The sequence below is a fragment of the Nuphar pumila genome, chromosome 10, assembly GCF_984573655.1.
Source record: "Nuphar pumila chromosome 10, dmNupPumi1.hap1.1, whole genome shotgun sequence".
Lineage (NCBI taxonomy): Eukaryota > Viridiplantae > Streptophyta > Magnoliopsida > Nymphaeales > Nymphaeaceae > Nuphar > Nuphar pumila.
The window spans coordinates 72,203,129-72,217,331 of NC_143258.1; positions in this window are offsets into that span (position 1 = coordinate 72,203,129).

Here is a 14,203-nt window from a genome sequence, read left to right on the forward strand (position 1 = left end):
AAAACTGGATTTGAAAATCCCGACCAGTTATAGAAATTGGATTTGAAAATCCCGACCAGTTATGACACTAGATTTGAAAATCACGACCAGTTATAGAAACTGGATTTGAAAATCCCGACCAGTTATAGAAATTGGATTTGAAAATCCCGACCAGTTATAAAACTAGATTTGAAAATCCCGACCAGTTATAGAAACTGGATTTGAAAATCCTGATCAGTTAAACACTGGATTTGAAAATCCCGACCAATTATAAAACTAGATTTGAAAATCCTGACCTGTTATAGAAACTGGATTTGAAAATCCCGACCAATTGTAAATCTGGATTTGAAAATCCCAACCAGTTAAAAAACTAGATTTAAAAATCCCGACCAGTTATAGAAATTGGATTTGAAAATCCCGACCAGTTATAAAACTCGATTTGAAAATCCTGATCAGTTATAGAAACTGGATTTCAAAATCTTGACCAGTTATAAAACTGGATTTGAAAATCCTGACCAGTTATAGAAATTGGATTTGAAAATCCCGACCAGTTATGACACTAGATTTAAAAATCCCGACTAGTTATAGAAACTGGATTTGAAAATCCCGACCAGTTATAGAAACTGGATTTAAAAATCCCAACCAGTTATAGAAACTGGATTTGAAAATCCCGACCAGTTGTAAAAACTGAATTTTGAAAATCTCGATCAGTTACAAAAACTAGATTTGAAAATCCCGACCAGTTATAAAACTGGATTTAAAAATCCTGACCAGTTATAGAAACTAGATTTGAAACTCCTGATCAGTTATAACACTAGATTTGAAAATCCCGACCAATTATAAAACTGGATTTGAAAATCTCGACCAGTTATAGAAACTGGATTTGAAAATCCCGACCAGTTATAAAACTGGATTTGAAAATCCCAACCAGTTATAAAACTGGATTTAAAAATCCCGACCAGTTATAGAAACTGGATTTGAAAATCCCAACCAGTTATAAAACTGGATTTGAAAATCCCGACTTGTTATAGAAACTGGATTTGAAAATTCTGACCAGTTATAAAACTGGATTTGAAAATCCCAACCAGTTATAGAAACTGGATTTGAAAATCCCGACCAGATATGACACTAGATTTGAAAATCCCGACCAGTTATAGAAACTGGATTTGAAAATCCCGTCCTGTTATAAAAACTGGATTTGAAAATCCTATCAGATATAGAAATTGGATTTGAAAATCCCGACCAGTTATAGAAACTGGATTTTAAAATCCCGACCAGTTATAGAAACTAGATTTGAAAATCCTGACCAGTTATAAAAACAGGATTTGAAAATCCCGACCAGTTATAGAAACTGGATTTGAAAATCCCGACCAGTTATAGAAACTGGATTTGAAAATCCCGACCAGTTATATAAACTGGATTTGAAAATATCGACCAGTTATAGAAACTAGATTTGAAAATCCCGACCAGTTATAAAACTGGATTTGAAAATCCCGACCAGTTATAGAAACTGGATTTGAAAATCCCGACCAGTTATAAAAACTGGATTTGAAAATCCCGACCAGTTATAAAAACTGGATTTGAAAATCCCGACGAGTTATAGAAACTAAATTTGAAAATCCTGATCAGTTATAACACTGGATTTGAAAATCCCGACCAATTATAAAACTAGATTTGAAAATCCCGACCAGTTATATCAAATGGATTTGAAAATCCCGACCAGTTATAAAACTGGATTTGAAAATCCCGACCAGTTATGACACTAGATTTGAAAATCCCGACCAGTTATAGAAACTGGATTTAAAAATCCCGACCAGTTATAAAAACTGGATTTGAAAATCCCGACCAGTTATAGAAACTGTATTTGAAAATCCCGACCAGTTATAGAAACTGGATTTGAAAATCCCGACCAATTATAGAAACTGGATTTGAAAATCCTGACCAGTTATAGAAACTAGATTTGAAAATCCCGACCAGTTATAAAAACTAGATTTGAAAATCCCGACCAGTTATAGAAACTGGATTTGAAAATCCCGACCAGTTATAGAAACTAGATTTGAAAATATCGACCAGTTATAGAAACTAGATTTGAAAATCCCGACCAGTTATAAAACTGGATTTGAAAATCTCAACCAGTTATAGAAACTGGATTTTAAAATCCCGACCAGTTATAAAAACTGGATTTGAAAATCCCAACCAGTTATAGAAACTGGATTTCAAAATCCCGACCAGTTATAGAAACTGGAGTTGAAAATCCCGACCAGTTATAACACTGAATTTGAAAATCCCGACCAGTTATAAAAACTGGATTTGAAAATCCCGACCAGTTATAGAAACTGGATTTGAAAATCCAGACCAGTTATAGAAACTGAATTTGAAAATCCCGACCAGTTATTAAAACTGGATTTCAAAATCCCGACCAGTTATAAAACTGGATTTGAAAATCCCGACGATTTATAGAAACTGAATTTGAAAATCCTGATCAGTTATAACACTGGATTTGAAAATCCCGACCAATTATAAAACTAGATTTGAAAATCCCGACCAGTTATAGAAAATGGATTTGAAAATCCCGACCAGTTATAAAACTGGATTTGAAAATCCCGACCAGTTATAAAAACTAGAGTTGAAAATCCCGACCAGTTATAGAAACTGGATTTGAAAATCACGACCAGTTATAGAAACTGGATTTGAAAATCTCGACCAGTTATAGAAACTGGATTTGAAAATCCCGACCAGTTATAAAATCTGGAATTGAAAATCCCGACCAGTTATAGAAACTGGATTTCAAAATCCCGACCAGTTATAGAAATTGGATTTGAAAATCCCGACCAGTTATAGAAACTGGATTTGAAAATCCCGACCAGTTATAACACTGAATTTGAAAATCCCGACCGGTTATAAAAACTGGATTTGAAAATCCCGACCAGTTATAGAAACTTGATTTGAAAATCCTGACCAGTTATAGAAACTGGATTTGAAAATCCCGACCAGTTATAAAAACTGGATTTGAAAATCTCGACCAGTTAAAAAATTGGATTTGAAAATCCCGACCAGTTATAGAAACTGGATTTGAAAATCCTGATCAGTTATAACACTGGATTTGAAAATCGCGACCAATTATAAAACTAGATTTGAAAATCGGGACCTGTTATAGAAACTGGATTTAAAAATCCCGACCAGTTATAAATCTGGATTTGAAAATCCCAACCAGTTATAAAACTAGATTTAAAAATCCCGACCAGTTATAGAAACTGCATTTGAAAATCCTGACCAGTTATAAAACTGGATTTGAAAATCCCGACCAGTTATACAAATTAGATTTAAAAATCCCGACCAGTTATGACACTAGATTTTGAAATCACGACCAGTTATAGAAACTGGATTTGAAAATCCCGACCAGTTGTAAAAACTGAATTTTGAAAATCCCGATCAGTTACAAAAACTGGATTTGAAAATCCCGACCAGTTATAAAAACTAGATTTGAAAATCCCGACCAGTTATAGAAACTGGATTTGAAAATCCCGACCAGTTATAGAAACTGGATTTGAAAATCCCGACCAGTTATAGAAACTGGATTTGAAAATCCCTACCAGTTATAGAAACTAGATTTGAAAATCCCGACTAGTTATAAAACTGGATTTGAAAATCCCGACCAGTTATAGAAACTGGATTTGAAAATCCCGACCAGTTATAAAAACTGGATTTGAAAATCCCGACCACTTATAGAAACTGGATTTCAAAATACCGACCAGTTATAGAAACTGGATTTGAAAATCCCGACCAGTTATAGAAACTGGATTTGAAAATCCCGACCAGTTATAACACTGAATTTGAAAATCGCGACCAGTTATAAAAACTGGATTTGAAAATCCCGACCAGTTATAGAAACTGGATTTGAAAGTCCTGACCAGTTATAGAAACTGAATTTGAAAATCCCGACCATTTATAGAAACTGGATTTGAAAACCATGATCTATAACACTAGATTTGAAAATTCCGACCAATTATAAAACTGGATTTGAAAATCCCGACCAGTTATAGAAACTGGAATTGAAATTCCCGACTACTTATAAAACTGGATTTGAAAATCCCAACCAATTATAAAACTGGATTTAAAAATCCCGACCAGTTATAGAAGCTGGATTTGAAAATCCCTACCAGTTATAAAACTGGATTTAAAAATCCCGATCAGTTATAGAAACTGGATTTGAAAATCCTGACCAGTTATAAAACTGGATTTGAAAATCCCGACCAGTTATAGAAACTGGATTTAAAAATTCTGACTAGTTATGACACTAGATTTAAAAATTCCGACCAGTTATAGATACTGGATTTGAAAATCCCGACCAGTTATAACACTGAATTTGAAAATCGCGACCAGTTATAAAAACTGGATTTGAAAATCCCGACGAGTTATAGAAACTAAATTTGAAAATCCTGATCAGTTATAACACTGGATTTGAAAATCCCGACCAATTATAAAACTAGATTTGAAAAATCCCGACCAGTTATAGCAAATGGATTTGAAAATCCCGACCAGTTATAAAACTGGATTTGAAAATCCCGACCAGTTATGACACTAGATTTGAAAATCCCGACCAGTTATAGAAACTGGATTTGAAAATCCCGACCAGTTATAGAAACTGGATTTGAAAATCCCGACCAGTTATAGAAACTGGATTTTAATATCCCGACCAATTATAGAAACTGGATTTGAAAATCCTGACCAGTTATAGAAACTAGATTTGAAAATCTCGACCAGTTATAAAAACTAGATTTGAAAATCCCGACCATTTATAGAAACTGGATTTGAAAATCCCGACCAGTTATAAAATCTGGAATTGAAAATCCCGACCAGTTATAGAAACTAGATTTCAAAATCCCGACCAGTTATAGAAACTAGATTTGAAAATCCCGACCGGTTATAAAAACTGGATTTGAAAATCCCGACCAGTTATAGAAACTGGATTTGAAAATCCTGATCAGTTATAACACTGGATTTGAAAATCCCGACCAATTATAAAACTAGATTTGAAAATCGAGACCTGTTATAGAAACTGGATTTGAAAATCCCGACCAGTTATAAATCTGGATTTGAAAATCCCAACCAGTTATAAAACTAGATTTAAAAATACCGACCAGTTATAGAAACTGCATTTGAAAATCCTGACCAGTTATAAAACTGGATTTGAAAATCCCAACCAGTTATAGAAACTGGATTTGAAAATCCTGACCAGTTATAAAACTGGATTTGAAAATCCCGACCCGTTATAGAAACTGGATTTAAAAATTCTGACTAGTTATGACACTAGATTTAAAAATTCCGACCAGTTATAGATACTGGATTTGAAAATCCCGACCAGTTATAACACTGAATTTGAAAATCGCGACCAGTTATAAAAACTGGATTTGAAAATCCCGACGAGTTATAGAAACTAAATTTGAAAATCCTGATCAGTTATAACACTGGATTTGAAAATCCCGACCAATTATAAAACTAGATTTGAAAATCCCGACCAGTTATAGCAAATGGATTTAAAAATCCCGACCAGTTATAAAACTGGATTTGAAAATCCCGACCAGTTATGACACTAGATTTGAAAATCCCGACCAGTTATAGAAACTGGATTTGAAAATCCCGACCAGTTATAGAAACTGGATTTGAAAATCCCGACCAGTTATAGAAACTGGATTTTAAAATCCCGACCAATTATAGAAACTGGATTTGAAAATCCTGACCAGTTATAGAAACTAGATTTGAAAATCTCGACCAGTTATAAAAACTAGATTTGAAAATCCCGACCATTTATAGAAACTGGATTTGAAAATCCCGACCAGTTATAAAATCTGGAATTGAAAATCCCGACCAGTTATAGAAACTAGATTTGAAAATCCCGACCGGTTATAAAAACTGGATTTGAAAATCCCGACCCGTTATAAAAACTGGATTTGAAAATCCCGACTAGTTATAAAACTGGATTTGAAAATCCCGACCAGTTATAGAAACTGGATTTGAAAATCCTGATCAGTTATAACACTGGATTTGAAAATCCCGACCAGTTATAGAAACTGGATTTCAAAATCCCGACCAGTTATAGAAACTGGATTTGAAAATCCCGACCAGTTATAACACTGAATTTGAAAATCCCGACCGGTTATAAAAACTGGATTTGAAAATCCCGACCAGTTATAAAACTGGATTTGAAAATCCCGACCAGTTATAGAAACTGGATTTGAAAATCCTGATCAGTTATAACACTGGATTTGAAAATCCCGACCAATTATAAAACTAGATTTGAAAATCCCGACCAGTTATAGAAAATGGATTTGAAAATCCCGACCAGTTATAAAACTGGATTTGAAAATCCCGACCAGTTATAGAAACTGGATTTGAAAATCCCGACCAGTTATAGAAACTGGATTTGAAAATCCCGACTAGTTATAAAAACTGGATTTGAAAATCCTGACCAGTTATAGAAACTTAATTTGAAAATCCTGACCAGTTATAAAAACTGGATTTGAAAATCCTGACCAGTTATAGAAACTGAATTTGAAAATCCCGACCAGTTATAAACACTGGATTTGAAAATCCCGACCAGTTATAAAACTGGATTTGAAAATCGCGAGGAGTTATAGAAACTGAATTTGAAAATCCTGATCAGTTATAACACTGGATTTGAAAATCCCGACTAATTACAAAACAAGATTTGAAAATCCCGACCAGTTATAGAAAATGGATTTGAAAATCCCGACCAGTTATAAAACTGGATTTGAAAATCCCGACCAGTTATAAAACTGGATTTGAAAATCCCGACGAGTTATAGAAGCTGAATTTGAAAATCCTGATCAGTTATAACACTGGATTTTAAAATCCCGACCAATTATAAAACTAGATTTGAAAATCCTGACCAGTTATAGAAAATGGATTTGAAAATCCCGATCAGTTATAAAAACTGGATTTGAAAATCCCGACCAGTTATAGAAACTGGATTTGAAAATCCCGACTAGTTATAAAAACTGGATTTGAAAATCCTGACCAGTTATAAAAACTGAATTTGAAAATCCTGACTAGTTATAAAAACTGGATTTGAAAATCCTGACCAGTTATAGAAACTGAATTTGAAAATCCTGACCAGTTATAAACACTGGATTTGAAAATCCCGACCAGTTATAAAACTGGATTTGAAAATCGCGAGGAGTTATAGAAACTGAATTTGAAAATCCTGATCAGTTATAACACTGGATTTGAAAATCCCGACTAATTACAAAACAAGATTTGAAAATCCCGACCAGTTATAGAAAATGGATTTGAAAATCCCGACCAGTTATAAAACTGGATTTGAAAATCCCGACCAGTTATAAAACTGGATTTGAAAATCCCGACGAGTTATAGAAGCTGAATTTGAAAATCCTGATCAGTTATAACACTGGATTTTAAAATCCCGACCAATTATAAAACTAGATTTGAAAATCCTGACCAGTTATAGAAAATGGATTTGAAAATCCCGATCAGTTATAAAAACTGGATTTGAAAATCCCGACCAGTTATAGAAACTGGATTTGAAAATCCCGACTAGTTATAAAAACTGGATTTGAAAATCCTGACCAGTTATAAAAACTGAATTTGAAAATCCTGACTAGTTATAAAAACTGGATTTGAAAATCCTGACCAGTTATAGAAACTGAATTTGAAAATCCTGACCAGTTATAAACACTGGATTTGAAAATCCCGACCAGTTATAAAACTGGATTTGAAAATCGCGAGGAGTTATAGAAACTGAATTTGAAAATCCTGATCAGTTATAACACTGGATTTGAAAATCCCGACTAATTACAAAACAAGATTTGAAAATCCCGACCAGTTATAGAAAATGGATTTGAAAATCCCGACCAGTTATAAAACTGGATTTGAAAATCCCGACCAGTTATAAAACTGGATTTGAAAATCCCGACGAGTTATAGAAGCTGAATTTGAAAATCCTGATCAGTTATAACACTGGATTTTAAAATCCCGACCAATTATAAAACTAGATTTGAAAATCCTGACCAGTTATAGAAAATGGATTTGAAAATCCCGATCAGTTATAAAAACTGGATTTGAAAATCCCGACCAGTTATAGAAACTGGATTTGAAAATCCCGACCAGTTATAGAAACTGGATTTGAAAATCCCGATCAGTTATAGAAACTGGATTTGAAAATCCCGACCAGTTATAACACTGAATTTGAAAATCCCGACCAGTTATAAAAACTGGATTTGAAAATCCCGACCAGTTATAAAAACTGAATTTGAAAATCCTGACCAGTTATAGAAACTGAATTTGAAAATCCTGACCAGTTATAAAAACTGGATTTGAAAATCCTGACCAGTTATAGAAACTGAATTTGAAAATCCCGACCAGTTATAAACACTGGATTTGAAAATCCTGACCAGTTATAAAACTGGATTTGAAAATCCCGACGAGTTATATAAACTGAATTTGAAAATCATGATCAGTTATAACACTGGATTTGAAAATCCCGACCAATTATAAAACTAGATTTGAAAATCCCGACCAGTTATAGAAAATGGATTTGAAAATCCCAACCAGTTATAAAACTGGATTTGAAAATCCCGACCAGTTATAAAACTGGATTTGAAAATCCCGACCAGTTATAAAACTAGATTTGAAAATCCCGACCAGTTATAGAAACTGGATTTGAAAATCCTGATCAGTTATAACACTGGATTTGAAAATCCCGACCAATTATAAAACTAGATTTGAAAATCCTGACCTGTTATAGAAACTGGATTTGAAAATCCCGACCAATTGTAAATCTGGATTTGAAAATCCCAACCAGTTAAAAAACTAGATTTAAAAATCCCGACCAGTTATAGAAATTGGATTTGAAAATCCCGACCAGTTATAAAACTGGATTTGAAAATCCTGATCAGTTTTAGAAACTGGATTTCAAAATCCTGATCAGTTATAAAACTGGATTTGAAAATCCTGAACAGTTATAGAAATTGGATTTGAAAATCCCGACCAGTTATGACACTAGATTTAAAAATCCCGACCAGTTATAGAAACTGGATTTGAAAATCTCGACCAGTTATAGAAACTGGATTTGAAAATCCCAACCAGTTATAGAAACTGGATTTGAAAATCCCGACTAGTTATAAAAACTGAATTTTGAAAATCTCGACCAGTTACAAAAACTAGATTTGAAAATCCCGACCAGTTATAAAACTGGATTTAAAAATCCTGACCAGTTATAGAAACTAGATTTGAAACTCCTGATCAGTTATAACACTAGATTTGAAAATCCCGACCAATTAGAAAACTGGATTTGAAAATCTCGACCAGTTATAGAAACTGGATTTGAAAATCCCGACCAGTTATAAAACTGGATTTGAAAATCCCAACCAGTTATAAAACTGGATTTAAAAATCCCGACCAGTTATAAAACTGGATTTGAAAATCCCGACCAGTTATAGAAACTGGATTTGAAAATTCTGACCAGTTATAAAACTGGATTTGAAAATCCCAACCAGTTATAGAAACTGGATTTGAAAATCCCGACCAGTTATGACACTAGATTTGAAAATCCCGACCAGTTATAGAAACTGGATTTGAAAATCCCGTCCTGTTATAAAAACTGGATTTGAAAATCCCTACCAGATATAGAAACTGGATTTGAAAATCCCGACCAGTTATAGAAACTGGATTTTAAAATCCCGACCAGTTATAGAAACTAGATTTGAAAATCCTGACCAGTTATAGAAACTGGATTTGAAAATCCCGACCAGTTATAAAAACTAGATTTGAAAATCCCGACCAGTTATAGAAACTGGATTTGAAAATCCCGACCAGTTATATAAACTGGATTTGAAAATATCGACCAGTTATAGAAATTAGATTTGAAAATCCCGACCAGTTATAAAACTGGATTTGAAAATCCCGACCAGTTATAGAAACTGGATTTGAAAATCCCGACCAGTTATAAAAACTGGATTTGAAAATCCCGACCAGTTATAAAAATTGGATTTGAAAATCCCGACGAGTTATAGAAACTAAATTTGAAAATCCTGATCAGTTATAACACTGGATTTGAAAATCCCGACCAATTATAAAACTAGATTTGAAAATCCCGACCAGTTATAGCAAATGGATTTGAAAATCCCGACCAGTTATAAAACTGGATATGAAAATCCCGACCAGTTATGACACTAGATTTGAAAATCCCGACCAGTTATAGAAACTGGATTTAAAAATCCCGACCAGTTATAAAAACTGGATTTGAAAATCCCGACCAGTTATAGAAACTGGATTTGAAAATCCCGACCAGTTATAGAAACTGGATTTGAAAATCCCGACCAATTATAGAAACTGGATTTGAAAATCCTGACCAGTTATAGAAACTAGAATTGAAAATCCCGACCAGTTATAAAAACTAGATTTGAAAATCCCGACCAGTTATAGAAACTGGATTTGAAAATCCCGACCAGTTATAGAAATTAGATTTGAAAATATCGACCAGTTATAGAAACTAGATTTGAAAATCCCGACCAGTTATAAAACTGGATTTGAAAATCTCAACCAGTTATAGAAACAGGATTTGAAAATCCCGACCAGTTATAAAAACTGGATTTGAAAATCCCAACCAGTTATAGAAACTGGATTTCAAAATCCCGACCAGTTATAGAAACTGGAGTTGAAAATCCCGACCAGTTATAACACTGAATTTGAAAATCCCGACCAGTTATAAAAACTGGATTTGAAAATCCCGACCAGTTATAGAAACTGGATTTGAAAATCCAGACCAGTTATAGAAACTGAATTTGAAAATCCCGACCAGTTATTAAAATTGGATTTGAAAATCCCGACCAGTTATAAAACTGGATTTGAAAATCCCGACGATTTATAGAAACTGAATTTGAAAATCCTGATTAGTTATAACACTGGATTTGAAAATCCCGACCAATTATAAAACTAGATTTGAAAATCCCGACCAGTTATAGAAAATGGATTTGAAAATCCCGACCAGTTATAAAACTGGATTTGAAAATCCCGACCAGTTATAAAAACTAGAGTTGAAAATCCCGACCAGTTATAGAAACTGGATTTGAAAATCACGACCAGTTATAGAAACTGGATTTGAAAATCTCGACCAGTTATAGAAACTCGATTTGAAAATCCCGACCAGTTATAAAATCTGGAATTGAAAATCCCGACCAGTTATAGAAACTGGATTTCAAAATCCTGACCAGTTATAGAAACTGGATTTGAAAATCCCGACCAGTTATAGAAACTGGATTTGAAAATCCCGACCAGTTATAACATTGAATTTGAAAATCCCGATCGATTATAAAAACTGGATTTGAAAATCCCGACCAGTTATAGAAACTTGATTTGAAAATCCTGACCAGTTATAGAAACTGGATTTGAAAATTCCGACAAGTTATAAAAACTGGATTTGAAAATCTCGACCAGTTATAAAATTGGATTTGAAAATCCCGACCAGTTATAGAAACTGGATTTGAAAATCCTGATCAGTTATAACACTGGATTTGAAAATTCCGACCAATTATAAAACTAGATTTGAAAATCGGGACCTGTTATAGAAACTGGATTTGAAAATCCCGGCCAGTTATAAATCTGGATTTGAAAATCCCAACCAGTTATAAAACTAGATTTAAAAATCCCGACCAGTTATAGAAACTGCATTTGAAAATCCTGACCAGTTATAAAACTGGATTTGAAAATCCCGACCAGTTATAGAAATTGGATTTGAAAATCACGACCAGTTATGACACTAGATTTGGAAATCACGACCAGTTATAGAAACTGGATTTGAAAATCCCGACCAGTTATAGAAACTGGATTTGAAAATCCCGACCAGTTATAGAAACTGGATTTGAAAATCCCGACCAGTTGTAAAAACTGAATTTTGAAAATCCTGACCAGTTACAAAAACTGGATTTGAAAATCCCGACCAGTTATAAAAACTAGATTTGAAAATCCCGACCAGTTATAGAAACTGGATTTGAAAATCCCAACCTGTTATAGAAACTGGATTTGAAAATCCCGACCAGTTATAGAAACTAGATTTGAAAATCCCGACCAGTTATAAAACTGGATTTGAAAATCCCGACCAGTTATAGAAACTGGATTTGAAAATCCCGAGCATTTATAAAATCTGGAATTGAAAATCCCGACCAGTTATAGAAACTGGATTTGAAAATCCCGACCAGTTATAGAAACTGGATTTGAAAATCCCGACCAGTTATAGAAACTGGATTTGAAAATCCCGACCAGTTATAACACTGAATTTGAAAATCCCGACCGGTTATAAAAACTGGATTTGAAAATCCCGACCAGTTATAGAAACTTGATTTGAAAATCCTGACCAGTTATAGAAACTGGATTTGAAAATCCCGACCAGTTATAAAAACTGGATTTGAAAATCCTAACAAATTATAAAACTGGATTTGAAAATCCCGACCAGTTATAGAAACTGGATTTGAAAATCCTGATCAGTTATAACACTGGATTTAAAAATCCCGACCAATTATAAAACTAGATTTGAAAATCGGGACCTCTTATAGAAACTGGATTTGAAAATCCCGACTAGTTATAAATCTGGATTTGAAAATCCCAACCAGTTATAAAACTAGATTTAAAAATCCCGACCAGTTATAGAAACTGCATTTGAAAATCCTGACCAGTTATAAAACTGGATTTGAAAATCCCGACCAGTTATAGAAATTGGATTTGAAAATCACGACCAGTTATGACACTAGATTTGGAAATCACGACCAGTTATAGAAACTGGATTTGAAAATCCCGACCAGTTATAGAAACTGGATTTGAAAATCCCGACCAGTTATAGAAACTGGATTTGAAAATCCCGACCAGTTGTAAAAACTGAATTTTGAAAATCCTGACCAGTTACAAAAACTGGATTTGAAAATCCCGACCAGTTATAAAAACTAGATTTGAAAATCCCGACCAGTTATAGAAACTGGATTTGAAAATCCCAACCAGTTATAGAAACTGGATTTGAAAATCCTGACCAGTTATAGAAACTAGATTTGAAAATCCCGACCAGTTATAGAAACTGGATTTGAAAATCCCGACCAGTCATAAAAACTGGATTTGAAAATCCCGACCAGTTATATAAACTGGATTTGAAAATATCGACCAGTTATAGAAACTAGATTTGAAAATCCCGACCAGTTATAAAACTGGATTTGAAAATCCCGACCAATTATAGAAACTGGATTTGAAAATCCCGACCAGTTATAAAAACTGAATTTGAAAATCCCAACCAGTTATAGAAACTGGATTTCAAAATCCCGACCAGTTATAGAAACTGGAGTTGAAAATTCCGACCAGTTATAACAATGAATTTGAAAATCCCGACCAGTTATAAAAACTGGATTTGAAAATCCCTACCAGTTATAGAAACTGGATTTGAAAATCCTGACCAGTTATAGAAACTGAATTTGAAAATCCCGACCAGTTATAAAAACTAGATTTGAAAATCCCGACCAGTTATAAAACTGGATTTGAAAATCCCGACGAGTTATAGAAACTGAATTTGAAAATCCTGATCAGCTATAACACTGGATTTGAAAATCTCGACCAATTATAAAACTAGATTTGAAAATCCCGACCAGATATAGAAAATGGATTTGAAAATCCCGACCAGTTATAAAACTGGATTTGAAAATCCCGACCAGTTATAAAACTGGATTTAAAAATCCCGACCAGTTATAGAAACTGGATTTGAAAATCCCGACCAGTTATAGAAACTGAATTTTAAAATCCTGACCAGTTATAAAACTGGATTTGAAAATCCCGACCAGTTATAGAAACTGGATTTAAAAATCCCGACCAGTTATGACACTAGATTTGAAAATCCTGACCTGTTATAGATACTTGATTTGAAAATCCCGACCAGTTATAAAAACTGGAGTTGAAAATCCCGACCAGTTATAGAAACTGGATTTGAAAATCCCGATCAGTTATAGAAACTAGATTTGAAAATCTCGACCAGTTATAGAAACTGGATTTGAAAATCCCGACCAGTTATAGAAACTGGATTTGAAAATCCCGACCAGTTATAAAATCTGGAATTGAAAATCCCGACCAGTTATAGAAACTGGATTTCAAAATCCTGACCAGTTATAGAAACTGGATTTGAAAATTCCGACCAGTTATAACACTGAATTTGAAA